The sequence below is a fragment of the Sorex araneus genome, chromosome 7 (genome assembly GCF_027595985.1).
Source record: "Sorex araneus isolate mSorAra2 chromosome 7, mSorAra2.pri, whole genome shotgun sequence".
NCBI classification, from domain to species: domain Eukaryota; kingdom Metazoa; phylum Chordata; class Mammalia; order Eulipotyphla; family Soricidae; genus Sorex; species Sorex araneus.
The window spans coordinates 17,554,269-17,568,613 of record NC_073308.1 but is presented as its reverse complement, the minus strand read 5'-3'; positions in this window follow the sequence as shown (position 1 = coordinate 17,568,613).

Sequence of the window (14,345 nt, the reverse complement as noted above, 5' to 3'; positions counted from 1 at the left end):
CACTGACAAAGCAAGTGGAAATAGAGATAAACAAATGGGACTATCTTAAAATAAAAGCTTAAACACCTCAAAAGAAACAGTGGCCAGGGGCTGGAGTGATAGCATAGCAGGTAGGGCGTTTGCCTTGCACGAGACCGACCCAGGTTCGATTTCCAGCATCCCATATGGTCTCTACGCCGCCAGGGGTAATTCTTGAGTGCATAGCCAGGGGTGACCCCTTTGCATCGCTGGGTGTGACCCAAAAAAAGCAAAAAGAAAGAAAGAAAGAAAGAAAGAAAGAAAGAAAGAAAGAAAGAAAGAAAGAAAGAAAGAAAGAAAGAAAGAAAGAAAGAAAGAAAGAAAGAAAGAAAGAAAGAAAGAAAGAAAGAAAGAAAAGAAGCAATGACCAGAGTACAAAGACAACCTCCGGAATGGGAAAGCATATTCACCCAATACCCTTGTGATAAGGGGTTAATATCAAGGATATACAAGGTGCTGGTTGAACTCTACAAGAAGAAAACATCCAATCCCATCAGAAAATGGGGTGATGAAATGAACATAAACTCTCAAAGAAGAAATTCAAATGGCGGAAAGGCACATAAAAAATGCTCTTCACTAATAATCAGAGAGATGCAGATCAAAACAACAATGAGATATCGTATCACTCCACAGAGACTGGCACATATCCAAAAGAACAAAAGCAACTGGTGTTGGCATGGTTGTAGGGAGAAAGGGACTCTCCTTCATTGTTGGTGGGAATGCCAACTGGTCCAGCCTTTTTTGGAAAACAATATGGAAGTTTCTCAAAAAACTAGAAATTGAGCTCCCATTTGACCCAGAAATACTACTTCTTGGAATATACCCTGGAGGTTCAAAAACACATAGCAGAAACACCATATGCACTCCTGTGTTCATTGCAGCACTATTCACCATAGCCGGAATCTGGAAAGAACCTGAGTGTCTGAGAACAGATGAATGGATAAAGAAACCATGGCACATCTACACAATGTAATACTATTCAGCTGTCAGGAAAATTAAATCATAAAATTTGACTATAAGTGAATGGGCATAGTGAGTATCATGCTGAATGAAATGACTCAGAAAGAAAGGGACAGATATAGAATGACTGCATTCATTTCTGGTATATTAAAAATATACATACAATAGAAAGCTAATATCCATGGTCAGAGTAAATAGGGGTTAGGAGGACTAGTCAATGGTTGGAACTAACCACAAGTGTGTGAGTGGCTGAGGGTAAGTAAGATAGGAGGCCGTTGTGACAATAATAGCTGGGAAAGATCACACTGGACAAGACCTGAGGGTTAAAATAGATAAGGATTTTTTTTTAATCGAATCACCGTGAGAACAGTTACAAAGTTTTCAGGATTAAGTCTCAGTCATACAATGATCAAACACCCATCCCTTCACCAGTGCACATGTTCCACCACCAAGAACCCCAGTATACCACCCTCCCACTCCCCACCCTGCCTGTGTGGCAGATGGTTTTCACTTTACTCTCTCTTTACTTTGATTGCATTCAATTTTTGACAGAAAACCCACTATTATTATTTGGAATTTCCCCCCCAACAATCAGACCTGCCAAAAAGGCATCATTAGATCATTTTTTTCTATTGCTGATAATAAAGAGCATATGAGGTTGCACAGCCACGAAAGCGGCCGCACACTTTTGGAATTCTGGTATTTTAGTAATTAAGTTCAGAGGAATTTCTTCCAGCAGGCGCTGTGTTTCGAGATTAGTTTGTGTGCCTCTGGGATTATGGCTGTTAGGAGTGGAGGACCCGTTCGTGGGCAGCTGCTCTGGGTCTCATTTGGGCAGGGAGCAGGGCCAGTTCTGCCCCACCCATCGCGAGATTTCCCACTGCCTCATCACTGCAAACTCCTACTTCTCTGTCCAAGTCCAATTGGCTCTGAAAGGTGGTGGTCGCCATGCTGCCGCAAAGGGGAAAAGGCCAAAGGACAAAAACCCTTCCCCTCCCAGGGCTGCACAAAACCATAGCTTAGTTCACAGTCCAGGAGTATATCTGCCAACAGCTGCTGCGTTCCGAGATTGGTTTGTGTGCCTCTGGGATCATAGCCACTCCGGTGCATGGAAGCCGTTCCTGAGCAGTTTTTTATATATCAGGAAACGATAAATAGTCCCGGTCTCCACATATGGGAGCCATGTTAGTAGAAGCTCAGTGTCACCGGGATTTCATCTGGAGAAGGCGGGGACTCTACACCTTCTCTGTCTGGGGTACCCTTGTGTTGTTGGCCTGGTCTGGGGTTCAGAGCATTCTATGGCTTGCAGTGCCCGCCGGGGCCAGGATTCTTCACTGCTGAGTAGGAATATTCTTGGTAACATTTCACTATCAATATTGCAAACCACAGTGCCCAAAAGGAGAGAGGGAGAGAGGAGAAGGAGGAGGGGGAAGAGGAGGAGGAGGAGGAGGAGAAGAAGGAAGTAGGAGGAGGAGAAGGAGGAGAAGGAGAAGGAGGAGGAGGAGGAGGAGGAGGAGGAAGAAGAAGAAGAAGAAGAAGAAGAAGAAGAAGAAGAAGAAGAAGAAGAAGAAGAAGAAGAAGAAGAAGAAGAAGAAGAAGAAGAAGAAGAAGAAGAAGAGAAGAAGAAGAGGGGGAAGGAGAAGGTGAAGGAGAAGGAGAAGGAGAAGAAGAAGAAGAAGAAGAAGAAGAAGAAGAAGAAGAAGAAGAAGGAGAAGGAGAAGGAGAAGGAGAAGGAGAAGGAGAAGGAGAAGGAGAAGGAGAAGAAGAAGAAGAAGAAGAAGAAGGAGGAGGAGGAGGAGGAGGAGGAGGAGGAGGAGAAGAAGAAGAAGGAGAAAAGGAGGAGGAAGAAGAGGAGGAAGAAAAGAAGAAGAAAGAGTGGTGGAGGGTGGGGGTGGAGGGTAATGGGAGGGAACCTGAGGATGCTGGTGCTGAGAAATGTACAATGGTGGAGGGATGGGTGTTGGAATACTGTATCACTGAAATCCAATCATGAACGGCTTTGGAATGCTCTATCCCACAGTATTTCAATTAAGAAGTTTTAAAAATCAGAATTATTCTTTCATCTAGATCAGGAAAATTATGGATTCATTGGTTCACATTTTTTAAAGGGTTTTTGAGAGAAAGGAAGCTGAAAGTCGTCTCATTTTAGGGACAATAATAAACTAAACAAAGTAGGAACAATTAAGAATTCTCAGTCTGAACGCATTGAAGCCCTTCTGAATATGTTGAAGGCAGAAATTCAGCTCAACTAGGATTTGATGGGCATAAATGTGATGACACACCACAGAGTCTCATAGCTCACCATGTGGCATTAGTGAAGCCATGAAAGCTTTGGGTGTGCCTATGCATTGGACTGGGATGTCCCATCCTCTCCTTTGCTCTGAGTAGCACTGGGTTTTGCTATGACCCTTTCTGGATCTATTCTTTAATCTGACTTTTGCAGCTGTGCAAATAACAGAAGTTGCTCACAGGTCATTAGGCTAGGTAAACTGCTCATTACAAAGCGAAATGAGGCCAATGACAGTCATATCCCACCAACACAGAATACATCTACTTTCTGCCATCTAATTAAATGCAACTTTCCACTTTTTTATAGAGTATCTGCCATATGCTTACCACTGAGCTGGTCAATGGGAGGATTCATAAGAAATTTCATGTACTCACTGCCCACCAGGGAGTTAGAACTATTTTTGGAAATACATAGTCAAATACATAGTCAAGAATCATGAATCACGAAATTCCCATTAAACGTCTATTACTCGAGCAGGCTCAGTAACCTCTCCATTCCCTTTCCTTGAGATCTTAGAAGTCTCTCTCGGCTCAGCCCTCCCAATGATGTCGCACTGGAGGCTCTTTCAGGGTCAGGGGAATGAGATCCAGCCTGTTACTGGATTTAGCATATGAATACACCATGGAAAGCTTGCAAAGCTGTCCCATGTGGGCAGGAAACTCTCAGAAGCTTGCCAGTTTCTCCCAGAGGGAGAAGTAGGCTAAAATATATCACTTCTGGGAGCTTGCTTTTAAGTCTCTGGATGTTGGCCATTGATGGGATTACACACACCTGGGTTCCTCTGCCAGTACCTTCATGCGTGAGGCCTGTCCGAGAGTGTGGAGAGGGGCCTCGAGCATGGTTGTAGCTAGGTTCTGGTGGTCTTCGGCCACCGGGAGCTCTGCTCGGGGCGGGGAGGGAAGCTGGAGCCCATCCCCTCTGAGGGGCCCCGGGGAAGATAGCCAGGAGTGCAGGCAAGAGACTCTCTGGGTGAGTCTGTGCCCTTCAGTGGCGTCTAAGGATGGCGTCTGCTACCAGCTTTATCCAGATGCTGTGGAACTGGGCGTCTGAGCATAACTTACAGGCGAAGCTGCAGCTACGGTACCAGGAGATCGCCAAGCGGACTCAGCCTCCTCCCAAGCTCCCCGTGGGCCCCAGCCACAAGCTCTTCACTAGTCAAGAATACAAAGCATCTCATCAAGTGATATAGACCAATGAAAATGGATGGCCTCCAATCTGAACGGAATGCCAGCCGTGAGTAAAAGATACCATGGAATGGCACCTATTGATTAATACAAGCCCTTCCGCATTTTTTAAGTTAGAGAAAAAAAAATATGATGTCTAAATTGGAGGCACTTTTTAAAGAGGGGACCTGCCAATGCTCATTGTTCTGACTCTGTGGTCATGAGTGATTCCTGATGGTGCTCAGGGATATTCAATGGCAGCCACCAAAACCAGAACCAGCAGGATGCAACGCAAGCACCTTAGTCCCTGAAGTATCTCTCTAAAATGTTTTATTTATTCTAATCAAATATATGTGATAGAATGCAAATGCAGTAGATCCCAGCTTCCACTGTCTGGGTGGGGTCAGCATCAGTCCCTAGTGATGAATAGTTCTTCTCTGGTGAGTCGAGGTGTACAGTCCTTGTACTGACAGCAGTCACAGGCCACCAAAGCTAACTGGTGGCAAAACATAGCCATTAGCACCCCTCGTCAACACCCAAAGTGTTGGTCAAAAATGAGGGATACCATAAAGAAGATCACATGAATCTCTCCAATGATACTTTATAGGGTGTTTGTTTGGGGGTACACCTAGCCAGAGATTACTCCTGGTTCTCCTGGCAGGACTTGGGGGATTATATACAGGATTAGGGAATCTATTATCCTAGGCCAGCCATATGCATGGCAAGCGCCTTGCCTGCTGTATTATCTCTTGGGTCCCCAGTGACACTTTCTTAATATTTCTCAGGGACCTCTGAAATTAATCTATCATGCATGCCTCCCTCCTTTGAAATTGTATGTTGTATCCTTGTTGGTAGACTGGAGCGATAACACAGTGGGCAGGGCATTTACCTTGCATGTGGCTGACCCGGGTTTGATTTCTCCACCCCTCTCGGAGAGCCTGGCAAGCTACCAAAAGTACCCCGCCTGTATAAAAATAAAAAGAAAAGGCACGGGCGAGGGAAGGGACGCCTCACCGCACCGAGCCAGGCACAAGGCCTAGGGCAGCTGCCGTCTCTCTCACCACCCGAGTTCGGTAGCCTCCGGCAGCTTCCCCCACCCCGGGGAGGTTGATGACGATAATGTGGCAGGCGAAGGAAGGAATGGAGCCATGATGGTTGGTCTCACTTGCAGTTTATTCCAGTCTTCCCTCTATACACTCTCCGTCCTCTCTACACCTTTGCGCCCTCTATACACTTACCACCTTTATACACTTTCCCGCCTCTATACACTTTCCACCCCTATACACTTTCCCCCCCCTCACCTTCTCTCCCCGAACCCCTTTTATTGATCATGGCCCTTCTAAAGGGCGCAATACATTGATGTCACCAAAAGCACCAAAAGATCTTACAGGAAGAACATTGAGGCAACATAATTCTCTTGTATCTGCAGGCCCTTAATCTAGGCCCCCCGGAAAGAAGATATAAAACCCAAACCTAAGCCTTCTTTGGGCTGAAAGCACTCGGATTTACATCCCAAAGACCAGGCTAGGCCAGAGCCTGGAATCTACAACGTCAAGTCAAGCCTGGCTAGCACCTTAGATCTGCGGGTCAAAGATCAGCTAGGTTTCTGTGACAAAAGGTTTCTGTGACAAAACTCCAGAAGGCAGCTGGAAAAGGGGAAATATTCCAACACCCGCCCATACAGCAGAGCCTGGCAAGCTCCCCGTGGTGTATTCAATATGCCAAAAACAGTAACAAGTCTCACAATGGAGACATTACTGGTGCCACTCGAGCAAATCGATGAACAGTGGGACGACAGTGCTACAGTGCATCCTTGTTGGTGGGCATGACAACTGGTGTAGCCTTTTTTTGGAAAACAATAAAGGCATTCCTTAAAAAAAAAAAAACTAGAAATTGAGCTTCCATATGACCCCTCAATACCACTTCTGGGAATATATCCCAAGGGTGCAAAAAGCACAGTAGAAATAACATCTGCACCTGTATGTTTATTGCATCACTGTTCACAATACCCAGACTCTGGAAATAACCTGAGTGCCCGAGAATACACGACTAGTTAAAGAAACTTTGGTACATCTACACAATGAAATACTATGCAGGTGTTAGGAAAGATGAAGTCATGAAATTTGTTTATAAGTGGCTGGACATGGAGAGTATCATGCTAAATGAAATGAGTCAGAGAGGGAAAGACATAGAATGACTGCACTCATTTGTGGAATATAAAATAGCATACTATGAGATTGACACCCCAGAACAGTAGATAGAAGGACCAGGAAGACTGCTCCATGATTGTCAGCCTGCCTCATGAGTTGGGGGAGAAGGCAGCTGGAATAGAAAAGGGATCATTGAGTCAATAATGGTTGGATGGATCATTTGGGATGGCAGGTGTGTGCTGAAAGTAAATAAAGGACCAAACATGATAACCTCTAAGTATCTGTATTGCAAACCATAATGCCCCAAAGTAGAGAGAGAGTATAGGGGCAATTGTTTGCCAGGTAGGAGGAAGGATGGGAGGGGAGGAATACTGGAGACATTGGTGATGGAAAACGTGCACTGGTGGAGGGATGGGTGTTCGATCATTGTATGACAGAAACTCAAACATGAAGGCTTTGTAACTGAATCTCATGGTGATTCAATTTAAAAAAAAAGAAAAAATTGTATGCTGTATACTCATTTTTTATTCCTGTTTCTTGCCTTCTTGTCTAGTGATATATAGATACTACTTTTAGTACTTTAAGGCAGGGCTTACTTTTTAACCATTCTCCCATTATGTTCTTAATCTCTATCTTCTCTTCCTACTTTTATTTTAAATTCCTCATCCAAAAAAAAGTTCAGATCTACTTTTAGTAACACCATCCACAATGGTAATGGAATCATAACCAAAATTTGACCCACTAAATAAGTGAAGGGAAATGAGAAATTCTACAGGCTCAATAGTTATATGCAAAAATCAGGGCGCTTAAGGTTGCCTCCAATTTTTGAGAATGCCAAATTCAGAAGAGCCATTTTCTTGGTTTTATTGAAGGGAAAATGCTTCTTTCAAGCAAATGCAGCAGAAATGACTGCAAATATTTCACGCAGGGCTGCCTCCAGCTGAATCCTTTAACTAAGAGGGAAAGTCTCTAGAAATCTGTAAACAAAATATCTGCCCAAGGAGAAGAGAACCTCCTAACTCACATCCCCTCTGGTGAGTATAATGTCTTATAAAGGCCAGCTGGCATTTTGCACCAGTCTACCTGGGGTCACACCTGCTGCTAACTGTATTGTTCTGATTTAGAAATAAAGGATTGACTCAGAGGTGTCTATGAAATCATTCCACAGGATGATAAATCCCAAATTGAACACCGAAAGTAGAGGTGAGCTATTAGCACTCGCTGCTATTGGACCTGGCGCTTAACTCATTCTTCAGCATGGTGGTGAGCCTCAGGGAGGGACTTGCTGGGCAGACAGAGGGTACATGCAGCAAACACAGGACGACATGGCCTGCTGCTGCGTGTGGACATTGCCTCCAACCTCAGGGCCCCCAAGGGATGATTGGTCTCTAATTCCACAGAGCAGTTTTTGAAATCTGAATATAAGCTCAGCTATCATCCACCCACCTGGCCCAATAGCAGGAGAAATGACTGAGATCTCACTTTGCACACTGTCGTGTTGGTGAACATCCACAGCAAAACAGGCGCTTTGCATAATAAGCTGTCAGTGGCTGCAATTGTTATGGAATCCGCTCTCTGCATTTGATTGCAGGGTCTGCAGCCCTCAGACAGTAGGAATGCAATGCTTAAGCTTCTTCACTTATTGCCTGCTGGTGAACAAATATAGGATTTGGCAGTTGAACCGAAAGCCTTGTCTCTCCAGCCCCACATACCCACTCTGGGAGGCACCAGCAGTAGAACTGTCCACAGGCTCCAGGACCGGAGGAGGTCTATAAAGCTGAGATGAGAGCTAAGGGGAGGGTCTGTTCATGCAAAATCAATCCGCAAAATGCCTTCCGATGTAACCCTGGTAACAGTTGACCCCTAGACTCCACACACCAACATGAAAGAGAAATAACAGCCAACTCCTAAACATGGAGCAGCGGCAGTGGGTAGCTGGAAAAGCTCTTTCATAACAGGTAAAAACATGAAAGTGAGTTTGGGTGCCCAAATGCTTATGCAGAGGAAGGCCAGATGAGAAACCATCCTGTAGGTCCTGGAGAGCAGCACACCATGGGGCTGCAAATCCCATGTTAACATGCTCTGCCAGGAGAGGGACAGAGCCATTCTACAATCTGGATTATCAGAAAGTGATGAAACTTAGTTCAAAGGCCATGGACATCAAGTCAGAACAAGAGCACGCTGCACACTCATGAGAATGGCAGTGTCAGGGAGGTCGGGAACAATGGGTGCTAGCAAGGGTATGGAGAAAGGAGCCCCAGTTCATGGTTGCAGGGATGGAAATTGGTGCGACCCCTATGGAGGGTGATATGGAGACTATTAGAAACAATAAAAAATGGAGACTCTGGATGATCCAGCCGTAACAGCCCTAGGCATGGGTCTGAAGGATGTGAAAACACTCATTTGAAAAAATTTGTATACCCCTGTGTTTGTAACAGCATGAGTTACTAAAGCCAAAAACACAGAATCAATATAAGCACCATCCACAGAGGGCTGGGTAAAGAAGCTGTAGTCTTGGTTCTCAATGGAACTACTCGGATACCTAAAAATATGAAATTGTGTCTTTTGGGGCAACACAGATGACTGAAGGTGAGATACATCAGGAAGTTAAAGACAAATAATCCAGTGATCTCATGTATGAAACATAAGTAACCCAAGCACTCAAATTAGCCAAACATGGCAAAAATGGTTCATGCTGTGATAAACTTGGTTCCCAGGGGGAAAGGAAGGTGATGGAGGGATAGATAGGAGGAGAGTGGGGTGTAATTTTGATAGAAGTATGAAGCTATATTCCATAAATTTTATAGTATTATGTCAATAAAATTTTTGAGTTTTTTGTTTACTGGGAGGGAAGCGTAGGGGGCGGGGCACATACCTTATGCTTGAGGGACTCTCTGTGGTGCTAGAAAGGAAACCTGGAACTGGGACTGGCCTCATGCCAGGCAAACGCCTTAGCCCGTAGTCCTATCTCTGGGGTCTCAAATTAGTGCTTTTTTTTTTAAATAAATCAGTTTGCTAAAATATCATGTGATACAATAAGTAAACAATAGCAAAACTGAACAAAATACAAACATGTCAAGTTAATGTGTTGTTTACATGCAAACAAACATTGATGAGGCCTGGGGGAGATGAGAGGGAGCTGGCACATGCGAGAAATTAGGGTTGCATGTTTTGCACACACAGCCCCAAGTCTGACTCCCTCGCTGCATTTCCTTCCTGTACCCCAAGCTGACTATCCATGCTGGTCCACAACATCAATATGATCAAGCAGTGTCACATCACTGAGCCGAACACTGATCTTTCTGGCCTTCTGGAACAATAGCCTCCAGACTCCCTGAACAGTGCTTCAAAGACACCCAAATACAAAAATAAAATAAAAATATAGATGGAATATCACTCTTTGGGTAGGAGGGGACATCATGGGTGGCAACTGAGCCTTTGTCAAATTTTATCCATGAAAGGGCTGCGGCACTTGTTTTGTATGTGGCTGACACAGGTTCTACCCCCATCCTCCATAAGGTCCCCTGAGCCTCACCAGGAGTGATCCCTGAGTGCAGAGCTAGGAGCAGGAGTAAGCCCTGAGCACAGCCAGGTGTGGCCCCAAGACCAAAAAAGCAAAACTAAAGTGGGAAAATGTCGAAGAACCTGTTAAGTATCTGCCAAGTAAAGAATTTTATTTGTTGAGAGTATGGGATAGAGTATTAAATAAATGGTTGTTTGGGGATTCTGTATTTTAAATGGTAAAATTTTCCATCTTTTCTTTCTAAATGTTCATTGCAGCAATACCAGCAAACTCATCTGCCATATGTCATAGCTAAATGGGTAAATATTTACAACTCAATCTGTATTTTAGCTTTGTCCTAACTATAGACCATGTTATCATCTGTGATAAAAAATTCAAAATAGTTCCCCAATTTTCCTTTACTGTTCTTTGCTAGAATGGCTGGTTTTTCATGTTAATGTTTCTATTGTCTTAATATTCCTGCTTTTTCCATTCATATTCTAAGCGATTATTGTTAGTACCAACTCATTTGATTTATCATTTAGAGAAAGCACTTGTTCAAAAAGTCAGCCCTAGATATTAAATGATGATTGCCTGTAAGGAATTCCTTCCCCACATCTGCAAAGACAATTTTGCCTTTTCTTCTGCCACTTAACTCTAAATGAGAGATCTTAAATATACTTAAATAGGCTTCATATCAGCTTACAGAAGATCTTCTTAAAAACTAAGATGCTCAAAACAGCCACATTTTCAAAGCTTAGTTTTCTTGGTGAAAGCAAAGTACGCACATGTGTACCAAAGTAACACTGATTTATGACAAACACAATCTCTCCTCCAAATGCTAGTTAATCCCATACAATTAAAGAACTTCTCTTCCTTTTCATAGTATTTGCGTATTATATTTATAGAAACCTTTATAATTAGTCTCTGTTGTCAGTGTCAGAGGATATTCTTGATCACTGAATCATAAAAATATAAAAATATAAGCAGTAAAAAACAGAGTTGCTATTTTTAAGTAAACATGTAAAATAATGTTTGCTCTCAAGCTCTCCCTTCACCAAAAGTTAATGCTTATTGTAGAAAAAAAAAGAATCTCAACTGTTTTGGGTGTAGGGGAGTAGCCTACAAAAAAGTGTGCAGGGTTGATGGCTCAGTGCTCAGACTGGTGAGGTAGCACTGCTCTGATCAATGATGCTAAGGCCCATTAGGACTATACCAGAGGGCAGAATGGCAAGGATGCAGAGTGCTTTGGGTCAAACTTGAGGTATCATATCAGACATGCAAGGAATGCAGTTCAACCCTTTAAGCTACTGAGTCAGTCCCCCTCTTAGATATTTAGCATCTATATTGTAAGGTCCATTTTTCACCTTTATCTCAGTATGCCCAACATTATATAGTCAATGTGGTAACTCTGAGCTGAAGTCACATCTCAAAAGATAATGATATATATATACGCACACATATATAGCATTATATATATTCAAAAAGAACATATATATGTATACATGAGCAATGTGTGTATATATATATTTTTGTCTCTGGAAGAGACATTATTGTGGACAGCAAACACTTCTACTTATTCTATCCACTTATTGGTCACCATCCACTGTAAAAAACTAATGCGTGCCGACGGGCGCATGTACTCTCGGGCTCTCCGGGCGGCTCTGTCTCACCGCCCGCGTTCGGTGCTCCAGAACCGCTGTGTGTGCTGTCGGTAAAGGGAAGGAAGGTGACGGAAGGAAGAAGGCCAAACTGGTTGCTCGATCAGTTTATGTCAGTTTATGTCGTTCTCTCTGCTTCTCCTGAGTCTCGCCCCCCTTTGCCCCACAGTTTTAGTTTATATAGCAAATTACATAGGGCGGTGGCACAAAGGTGGGTTTAACATCAACAAATAAACAAAGAAGGCTAAGACCATTTCTTAACAAAATCTCATCTAAGGAAATCTCATCTAAGGAGATCCACTCAAGGGAGTGCTTCCAAACAAGGGTGTGTCAGGGTGTGAGCTAGTAATCTGCTTAAATAGTTACAGTAAATCTACTTCTAATATTTCTAATATTTCTAGCAATGTCATTCTATATGAGCACAGTAAGAGATATAAAGTTTGGTACTTCCTGAGGACATCTCACTATACAGTCCTCGGGCCAGGTTAGTCTTCCTAACCCCAGCAGGGTCCTAGTCTCGTCGTCACCTTTGGATCATGACAGCATTGTCCATGATCATGCCCTCAACATATAGTTGAGTATTGTGGCGCTTTGGCCTGGCCTATCTCGATGCCAGGGTATCACATAACTCACCGCTTGCCCTGGATCCATCCTGTCCCTCGTAGGGATCCTGCTTTTGGGGTGTTAGGAACTGAGGGCAACTGAGCTAAGAAAGCAGATGCCCAGGAGTAAATATTATTGGAGTCAATCAACTCCCAAGTTACAAGCACAATATTATCTTCTTGTGTCCATACAGAAAGGACATTGCTTTAAGGTAAACTATGCAAAAGGTACTAACTTACAATACAAGTTCAGGATCCTTAGAAGAATCTAATCTTACAGAATCTGGTTAGGAAAAGGTGATTAGCTGGTTGGGAAGGAGGATGCAGAGAAGGGTTTACAGATAAACAAAAGAAAGGGAGTGTCTCCAGAGTACTAAAACCTAAATGCCTTGTGGCAAGGGAGGAGGGATAAACCAGTGTTATCCTACAATCCACTGAGTGATATTGTCCATTATTTACTTTCATCCAATGTGGACTCTATCCAGCCAATCCACGTTTCCTGGCTACTATCTTGTGTTAACCCCAAGTCCTGGGGCCAAGTTAGAGAGCCAATAATGAAATTCTAAAGAAGTTTCATTTTATAGTCTCAAATAATCAAAGTATGTTGTCCTTGCTAATCTCAAATAATCACAGAAGAATTGAAGTCAAAAACAGACATGGCAAGAGAATCATGACAACAGAATCACCGAAAAATTAAGGTAGTTCCACACAAGGCATTCCATGGGGTCACCAGAGTGAGCTCACTCTGGCTTCCTGTGACAAGCAATTTTAACAAGAGCCCAAAGAGAGATGGGAGAATGACAAATTAAGACAAGGATAAAGCCTTTTTCGAGGAAAAGCAAATCTCTCAGACTGTAGCACAAAGTTGGGGGCGCAGGACACATTGTACAAAGGGACAGTTTGCTGAGTGCGAGTGGCAGGAAGTTAAGGAGTCAGAGCAAGAAATGCTGATGGAGATAAAAGGAGGCCACAGGGAGAAGTACCCTGGTTTCATCTAACGTGGGAGTTCATGGTTCACTATGTAAAGGCAATAAAGATGGCCAAGTGCCTGGGATGAGCCCTCAGTGAACAGGTCTGAAGCCAGGGCACCACAAAGATTAAGAAGACAAGACAGACATAAGAGTTATAGTCAGGGGGCTCACTGCCTTGTGAACTGAGAATACCAGTTCTCCAGCTCACTCCATATTTCACTGTCACTGTCATCCCATTGCTAATCGATTTGTTCGAGCAGACACCAGCAACGTCTCTTATTGAGATACTTATTGTTACTGCTTTTGGCATATCCAATACGCACGGGTAGCTTGCCAGGCTCTGCTGCTTGGGCTTGATACTCTCAGTAGCTTGCCGGGCTCTCCGAGAGGGGTGGAGGAATCGAACTCCGGTCGGCCGCGTGAAAGGCTAAGGCCCAACCGCTGTGCTATCACTCCATATTTACTGTCTTAAACCAATGATCACAGGAAGAACAAGGGTAATCATTAACAAACATTTATCTATTGATGCCAACCTAACCACGCTGTTTTTACATGTCAATAAGAACTATGTGACTGAAGGGGCAAAAGAGGGGAGCCCCCAAAACGAGTTATACAGTATATATAACTGTGTATCTACAAAAAATTATATACATGCAATTGAGTGCCTCTCATCAGTAATAGGAGGAGAAAGAAGAAAGGAGGAATGCAAAGAGGAAGGGAGGGAGGCAGAGAGGAAGGGAGGACCCAGTCTATTGGCCACAGCATGAATGGACCTAGCAGATAAATTCTGAGAAAAGTCAGACAGAAGTAAATGCCAGGCTAATTCATTCATATGTGTGATAGAAAGAAGCAAAGCAAAGGTATGAACAAAACCAAGCAAGCCAACTTTGAGACTTGAAGAAAAGAGTGGGTTAGCAGAAGGGGAAACTTAAGGGGGTGGAGGCTGGGAAGCAGGCTTGGTGGGGGAATGACCATCATGTGGTCTGTGCAGGCACTGATCTGTAATGATACACACCTGAGAGCCCTGC